The sequence below is a fragment of the Rutidosis leptorrhynchoides genome, chromosome 4 (genome assembly GCF_046630445.1).
Source record: "Rutidosis leptorrhynchoides isolate AG116_Rl617_1_P2 chromosome 4, CSIRO_AGI_Rlap_v1, whole genome shotgun sequence".
Classification (NCBI taxonomy): Eukaryota; Viridiplantae; Streptophyta; class Magnoliopsida; order Asterales; family Asteraceae; genus Rutidosis; species Rutidosis leptorrhynchoides.
This window is the reverse complement of record NC_092336.1, coordinates 600,112,236-600,122,165: the sequence shown is the minus strand read 5'-3', so window position 1 is coordinate 600,122,165 and position 9,930 is coordinate 600,112,236.

The following is a 9,930-nucleotide window of genomic DNA, read 5'->3' as shown; positions in this document are numbered from 1 at the left end:
TCGTCCAAATGGATTAGGACGGGTCTCTACAGTTGGTATCAGAGCGGTGGTCTTAGCGAACCGGGTCTTGCATTAGTGTGTCTAACTGATAGTCGTTAGGATGCATTAGTGAGTCTGGACTTCGACCGTGTCTGCATGTCAAAAGTTTTGCTTATCATTTCGTGTCAAAAATTACTTGCTTATCATTCTTAGAGAATCACTTGCTTATCATCCTTAGTCTAGACACATCTTATTACATTGAGTGCATGATTAGTGTATAGACAAAATTCATATCTTATCATATCTGCTAATTCATATCTTAACGTATCTGTTACCGTAAACTTTGCCTGACATTTTCCGTAGATTCCTCCGTAACTTATGGGATTTTAGTATTATATATGCATATGTAAATTATGTATTCTAGGGTACTATTCTACTCCTTATTGAAAATCCTTCATCTGATCGTACGAGATGAATCCTGTAACCAGTTCGAGTCCCTCAGATTCCGATAGCTATTCCGATAAGTATTCCGATTGCTATTCCGACATAGATGTTCACCTAAGCTCTGAAAACAGCGTCATCAGCATGAATCAACCAATCAGCCATTATCAAATCATCTGATGGGTTCGTAGTTGACTTAATTAATGGAAACGCGCAGAAGGCAATCCCTTCCATCAACCGAATTCACCCCTTGACAATGAACCTGAAGCGTTACCGGCGAACCTGTTTGAGACACCATTTTCAGTCTCATCTCCAGGGTAACTCGACAAGATCATATTCTATCCATAATTCTGAACCTTATTCATCCGCTCGTTCCGACCGACAATCATCCTGGAGTAATAAATCAACGAACTTCACGCTCGAATAATCAATTCGGAGAATATGGTGCAAAACGTACCAGCTTCAGCAACATCACCGGCATCAACAGTACCACCAACAACACGAGTTTCAACATCACATGCCTCAATATCTCATTCTGTACCTTGAGCATAATCATCGTTCTACGAATCATTCTACATTATTTATCTTTGTTCGACATGGTGATTATATAATCTTTAATGTTTTAGTGATTTTATATTCTTATTCTAACGGTAAATCAAATGAGTCTAATATCATATTGACTCATTACGTTCATGATTACATCTGAAGAAAATATATATGTAAGTATATTTTCATAAAGATTGTAATTAAAAATTCTTTTGTACAAACTGTTAATGGTGAAAATATTTTAACGGGTAGGTAATACCCGAGGAATATTTAGATTTCACATTAATAAGTTACACTGTACATTCTTTCAAATCTGATTCCACAGTCACTTACTATCCTACTTACATCCACAGATATACGTATCCGTTCACCACAGAATAACCATATTCATCCAATTTCATATTTAGATTTTGAATTATCAGAATCCAACAAGTGGCATAATGAAGAAAACATTTGACAAAATAAAATTTGTTAGAAATAAACAAATTAAATATGATAAATTTTGTTAAGAATCCACGCTAACTGTTCCTAGCTAATTGTTCCTAGCTAACTGATTACATTTTATTTATCGCAATTTAATTATCGCAATTTACATTCTCGCAATTTTATTTATCGTCATTTAATTTCTGTTATTTACTTTACGCACTTTATTTATCGTTATTTAATTTCTGTTATTTATTTTACGCACTTTAAATATCGGGACACGTATACAAGGTTTTGACATATCATATCGACGCATTTATATATATTATTTGGAATAACCATAGACACTCTATATGCAGTAATGATCGAGTTCCCTATACAGGGTTAAGGTTGATTCTACAATAATATATATAATTTGAGTTGTGATCGAGTCTGAGACATGTACACGGGTCACGATACGTATTAATTAATTCGAATATTATATATTAAACTATATATGAATTATTGAATTGTTAACTGTGGACTATCAACTGAGGACTACCAACATTGGACAATTAAAATAAATTAAAATATTGATTATAACATATGAAACTAAACAATTCTTCAAGTTTGCCACTTGATTTCATCTTAAACCTCATTTGTATCTTCACGATTACATTCTGCGTTCAAACCTTTCATGACTCTTGAAAACACCTCAATCGGGAGGATGAACCAACCGCACTTCATCTACGGAAGGAAAGATTTATGTAAATAGTATTGCACCTGAGAAACTCTCGGCAATTGAGTAAAAGCTTAACACGTAGCCGTGTCAGATCCTTTGGCATTTATTAGCAAAAATAACTTTGCGATCTCTTTTCAAAGTAGCGAATTTTGTCACAGCTCCAGCAAGATAACTTCGACTTTTCGTTCGAAACAACCTTATTATAACCTTGATATATATGCGTGCTCTTTTATTGTTACCAGGGAACCTTTCATATTCTACCACATTACCAGCAGACGAACCAGTAACCTCGTTGCTTCTTGGTTTAAATCTCTCCGATAAATCGCTATATTTATTCATTGAAACCTTATCATATACTCATCCGCATTTTGTAACGAGAACTGCCATACCAACTATCGGGAGTCAGCAATCAGTACTTTGAAAACGCACAGCATATCTACATCAACGGTTATATGTATAACATTTATCTTTTAGAATTATGGTCTTTTATTCTGAAATTCTGAACAGTACTCAGTCTACAAATCAATACTCTGAATGTTGAAAAAGCTGAATGAAGCAGCAGAAACTGTAGACAACCGTAAATGACCTTAACCATCGGAAGTTAAATGATAAAGAATAGTATGTTGGAAAAGCTCACAAAAGTTGGAACTGAAAAACGGATTGAGCTAACCACGAAGGAGACCAAGGACAAATACATGGACCAAACTCTGTATTTAAAGAATCTGATGATACTATTTCTGATGAAATCTTTAGCGAATACCTTGCTTTCGAATCTAAACCCTTACGGATAAATCTTCTTCATCATCTATCGATATTAGAAATTTCAAGATATCATCGTATCTTTCATTATAAATATCCTCTATATTTCTGAAGATAGTTTCATAACTATTCTTTTCTGAAATCATTAATCTCTTCGTGCTATCAGTGTACATCATATAGAAACTGTTAGTTTCTATATTCTGTAAACTTTCGAGCTTAAAATATGAATGTTATTGAAGTAATGTTGGGGACTGATGCATGAGTTAGTATAATATAATGACACTTGATCAGCGTGATTATATTACAGTAAGTCATGCTGAGTTTCTAAATGGAACATGATGATTCACAGATCATAACGTCATCATGTGCCATGTTACACGACTCTTACGTTCTGTCTAATCTATAAACATATCAAGGACATATTTTTCTTGATAGTCCTATCTTTCCTTGAATTCTGGTAATTTGACAAGTCAAATTGTGCTATTACCGTTTCTTTCTTAGGACATTAACAATGTTCATTCTGAAACTTATATCTGCGAATTCTGGACCATTACAAGAGAAGCCCAATCGCAAGAAGAAGAAGAAACAAAGGGACAAAGCTCCAAAATAAAAATTAGAGTATAAATCGCAGCAAATAGGGTGGAAAGTATTAACTGGGGATGACAATGACTATAGAAAACAGAAGCAAGGACTTCGAGGTATAAGGGAAAATATAAAACCCAATAACAACACAGAAAATTACAAACCGTGTATACCAATGTGTATAGCAATATAAAGACACGGGAGAATTAGGAATACTATAACCTCAAGGTAATAGTAGAAGTGAATAGATTCCTCTGGGGGTAGATGAAAAAGGAGAAAGATCGATATGAAAGTCAGGAATATATTCAGAATTAAAACTGGATGAAGCATATTGACTGATGATTTGAAAGTATGAATTAAAATATAGAAAATAGGAGTTGTGGGAAGTAATGGAACGAAAGAAGTTCATTTATAATGAAAATGCCAGACAGAGTAATCAAGGCAGATCTCTGCATTTAATTAGAGATATCCTTATTTCCTTATTCGCCGAAGAACCAAATCTAATAGATTCGAAGATTATCTTTAAATCCCTTGAATTCCGGAATTCAACCCTGACTCTGTCAAAAGTTAAGACGAATCTTTACTTTTCCTATTTCAATCTTTTGCGATAGCTTCACTCATAGGCTTCAAGTAATCGAATTGTTTTATCCATATTACTCAATGATGATAAAACTCTATTTATCAACTCATATTCGTCATGAAAACATATTTATTGTTATCCATGACGACCTCACTCAAATTTCGGGACGAAATTTCTTTAACGGGTAGGTACTGTGATGACCCGGGAATTTCCGACTAAATTTAAACTTAATCTTTATATGATTTCGATATGATAAGCAATGTCTGTAATGTTGGGTCTCAAAAATTTTGGAACTATATTCATGTAATTAATTACCTTTGACTGTGCTCGACGATTCACGAATAATTGTGTGTAAATAACTATGTAAATACATATAAATATAAATATAAGTGTATATATAATATTTTGAATAAATTGGAAATAAAAAATGTAAAATAATAAATATAATAAATAAGTTACTATTATATATATATATATATATATATATATATATATATATATATATATATTATATATATATATATATATATATATATATATGAATCTATATATATGATTCCTATAAATAATTATTATATTATTGTATGGTATAAAAATTGAATGTTCAAAGTATGTTATTATTATGTATATATACATACATATATTAAAAAGGACATATGTAATATTAATATTATTAATTGTATTATTATTAGTATAACTATATATAATATATAGATATGAAAGTTTTTACATTTAATTTTGTTATAATATTACTTCTAATATTATTGTTATCATCATTAATAACATTATTATGGCAAATAGTAATAAAATTACGATTAAGATTAGTATTATTATTATTATTTTTATAATTACCATTATCATTAAAATCATTATTATTATTATAAATATTATTCGAAAATAATATAATTTATTAGTATCATTAATAATATTATTATTTTATTTATTATTTTTATCATTATTCTTATAATTATTATTAATATTATCAAATTTATCAATATTATTATTATTATTATTATTACTATGTAAATTATATATTACTAAATAATATTATCAGTATTATTATCATTTATTATTAATATTAACAAAATATATTTATATTTATTAATTATTAAATTTATATAAATTATAAAAATTAAGAGTGGTACGATTATGTTTCCTATCTCCATCAAAACTATTTTGATCTTTGTTTCCTATCTTAAATTTTCTACATATCCAAATCAAATGTACGAATTCTGTTATAAAGCTTTGTCTGTTTATATTTTTTCTTCCTTTTCCTGCTCCTGATTGATTGATATGTCGACTCACTTCTGCTATGAAATAATAGTATATCTCAAGTTAATTGATAATAATACATTCATCATTATCAATTACAACAGATGATATTCGTTGATATCTCTTAAGGAAAATAGAAAACAAGAAAAACAATCACCATCACTGGTTCGTTCCTTTTTATGATTGTGACCCTCCACAACCGGTTACCACTATGAACGACCGCCACTACCATAAACAAACCACCATGACTTCGTCTTCTCCTCTCTCTCTATTATTTATGTTTTGAACCGTTGCACAACCAAACCCACAAACTATCAAACCGTTACCCTCAATCACCCTTATCGGATTTTTGTTTCACAAAAGCCACCACCGGTTAACCACCCTTGAAAACCTATTAAAACACCACCTCTTCTTGTTATCTTTCTCGTAAACTCAAGATTAAACCCGTTAAACCACCACAAGACCAACACCATCCTGGAACTATCCATTTATGGCTGTTATTCTTCTATTCATTTTTCCAGCTCGAAATTAATTATTGTTGCTGCTATTACGATATCTCTTCTGCTAGCATACCTGATTGAACAAATCCACGAAACCGTCACAAACCTTAAACCAAAAACCACGTAAACAACCTGCACTCTTTATTTATTTATTTATTTTTTTGTCGTGCTTCCAACTCATTGCAAACCGAGATCAAGAACACCCCATCAGCCACCACATAATTTGCTTCACTTCATGATCATCACCACCGTCTCCAATCACAAATCTTCATGAACACACCCACAACCATTTTTTTCTCTCTCTCCTCTCAAAACCACGAAGACTTGCTGCTAATCTGTTTCAGTTTCGATGAACAACACACCACTATCTTCTATCCTTCGTATCCCTTTCTTTTTCTGATTACAAGTGAAACAATCTTGAGACAAATCAACCCCACCGGTAACTGCTACTGCCATGATTTTGTTTTCTGTTTTGCAAACGCGAATACACCATCTACTACTTCGAATTATTCCTGTTTTAATCAAGTTTTACGCTGCAATTGCAGCAACAATATTTGTGTTATAATAAGTGATCTATTAAACAAATAAAGAAGATGATGTGATGAAGAATGAAGAGATAAGGCATCGTTTTTTTATAAGATTAGAGAATACCTTTTGGCAGACAACTTACCCTCTTACTTTAATAAAGTAGTAGTAGTTGGGGATTTAATAATGGTGAAGATTGATAAAAACGTGGCTGTCTGTTCCTACTCCCAATCACTAAAAGCCGTCGCATATACCACGCATAACCATAGAAACAAGCAATGGATCGAACTAGGTTAAATGGATTAAGGTTGCAGGTTGGGCCGAAGCCCAATACTCAATTAATCTGGATATTAAATCAGCCCAGGAGTGGGTGTTGCTGATTGCTACTGAAACTATATCGGATATCTATATTATTATTTTTTGGTCGATGTGACTTCAAGGGAAAGAAGGAGAAGTACGAAACAGAATAATATATGTATATTAAAGTTCTGATATAAAACAGAAAAGAGATATACAGATGGACGGTTAAGTTGATGGTGGATGAGTGTGAGGTCTTGGGTTCGAGTCTCGGCATGGACATTTTTTTTTAGAACTCATTTCAATTAAGGTAGTCTTTGTTTTGTTTATAGTTTCATTATTATTATTATTATTATTATTATTATTATTATTATTATTATTATTATTATTATTATTATTATTATTATTATTATTATTATTATTATTATCACATGTATCATAATAATTATTATTATCAATGTCAAAATAAGTATTAGTTATTATTTTTATCATTATTAACACTATTATCAATATTAGTATTATCATTAAGATTATTATTAGTATTATTATTATGCTTGAAAACTATCATTTTTATTATCATTAATAGAATCATTAATATTATTATCATTATTATTATTAGTATTAGTATTATTATTATTATTATTAATTTTATCATTACTAATAATATTTTTAATACATATAACATAACCAAATTTATAATTTTTCTTATTTAACTATATAAAAAGAATATAAGTTATCAATATAAAAAGTATAACATTAATATTAATATAGATATATTTGTTAATTAAGTATGTGTTTTAATATATATACAAATGATATAGGTTCGTGAATCTGAGGTCAACCCTACAATTGTTCAGTGTCGTTAAATGTATTTTTACTACAAAATACAGTATGGTGAGTTCATTTGATTCCCTTTTACTCTTTACATTTTTCGGACTGAGAATACATGCGCTGTTTTTTTACAATTGCTTTATTAAATGCTTTTGAAATATATTTTGGACTGCGAATACATGAAATTCTTTTATAAATGTTTGACGAGATAGACACAAGCAAAACATTCTTCGAATGAATTATTATGCAGACAGAAATTCTGCGGATTATTATTGAATTATGTGGACATGATAATTGCCACCATTGAATTACGTGGACATGATAATTGCCACCATTGAAATATGTGGACATGATAATTGCCACCAGTTGATGTGAATGTTATATATCGAGAGAATGATTTTATACACAGGTTATGTGTATGTTATTTTTGTGCACAAGATATGTGTACGGTTACTTTGATTTATGAAAATGGTTTCGTACACGAGAAAGATGTACTGTATTTAAAAGATATAGCATGTATATTACAGGTGGGTATAGGATTCGGGCCCATTTGTACCATGCAGCATTTAAATTTTGTGGTCTATCAAAATGATGAATTTTATTGTTTTATGTTAAATCTATGAACTCACCAACCTTTTGGTTGACACTTGAAAGCATGTTTATTCTCAGGTATGAAAGAAACATTCCGCTGTGCATTTGCTCATTTTAAAGACATTATTTGGAGTCGATCATTGCAATGGAACCAGATGTTGGTGACTTCGTCCATATGGATTAGGACGGGTCTCTACAGATTGGTATCAGAGCATAACCAGGCTGTAATAGAGAACCAGGATTGCATTTTTTTGTGTGCCTTATGTGTTAGCTATGGTGCCTTAGCAATCTAGGAAACTATAACCTTTCCTACCTTAGACTTTAAAGCACTTAGGATTGCCCTATAATCTTAACATTTATGCTTTCCTAAACTTGACTAAAAGATTCTAATCAAAGTCTCTTTCCTAATGAAAGGATGTCAAGCCCAAGCGTTAACAAGCCTAGCAAGGCAACTTACAACCCTACTACCGAAGTAGGTGTTGGACACTCTGAAACATTAAGACATGTTCGAAGTCCTTCTCATAGTCCTGCTTCACCAAACTATAGTCTCAATACTCTGCGAAATTCACAAAGGTCTCCTCAATATTATCCAACTCCGAGAATCGAAGATAAAGGAAAACATCATAAAGAAGCCGGTCCTTCAAGGAAGAGAGCCCGGACTCCTTCTTATAATGATGCTGCTAAGTATGAGGGTTTGCTTCGCCACATGGTGAGAGTGGAGGTCCGTATGGATGAGAAGGACCGCGAAATTAAGAAGTTGGTGGAGGAAAATGTTGAACTAAGAAAAGAATTAAGGCTCCTAAAGTACGAGGAAGAATGCAACACTCGTTGGGGAAAGCAATCACTTGCTCATCTCCAGGAGGATGTTAACTTCCGAATGAAAATGGAGAGAAGCCGAGTCGACAAGCAACTTGCCCTAAGGGAATACGACATCAATGCCGTTAACAGTCGTGTTACCAACCTTTATGACAATCTCGAATATCTCTACGAAAAGCAAAAAGGGAAGAACGAGTGATATGATAAGTTTATCAAAGAGTCTCTCGACTCTTAAACCGAAAGGTTAGAGAAACTTGTGAAGAATAACATGGAAAAAGTGATGAAGCAGTTTGAGGACAAAAAGAAGAGATATGAAGATTATTTCAATTTTAATAATCTTTAGTTATCTTTCCAATTTTTCCATCTATGTAAAGGCTATGCCTTAAAACTATTTCTAATTCCGAATCGTGTATTAAGGCTTATTTAATGCCTAGTTCCTTAATAAAATAAAGTGTTTTATTTATATCATGTGTTACGATAAAACTGTTCATGTTCCATTGGGAAATGGAGAGACTCTCATCATCCAAGGTGAAAAGAGTGGTTCCAATCTCAACATCATCTCCTATATTAAAACTCGCAAATACCTTATGAAAGGTTATCCAGCTATTCTAGCTCACGTTAAGATGATTGAATCGAAAGAGAAGCATATTGAAGATGTACCAGTGGTTAAAGACTTTCCCGATGTGTTTCCCGAAGATCTTCCTGGTCTTCCACCTCCTCGACAAGTTGAATTTCAAATTGATTTAACTCCTGGTGCTGCTCCTATTGCTAAAGCGCCGTATCGTTTAGCACCCTCCGAGATGAAGGAATTATCCAACCAGCTCCAAGAACTATTGGATAAAGGTTTCATTCGTTCAAGCTCGTCCCCATAGGGAGCTCCTATTCTATTTATTAAAAAGAAGGATGGTACGTTAAGGATATGCATTGATTATCGCGAACTTAACAAGCTTACTATCAAGAACCGTTCTCCATTGCCACGTATTGATGATCTATTCGACCAACTTCAAGGGTCAAGTGTTTATTCAAAGATTGATTTGAGGTCCGGATTTCACCAACTTAGAGTCAAG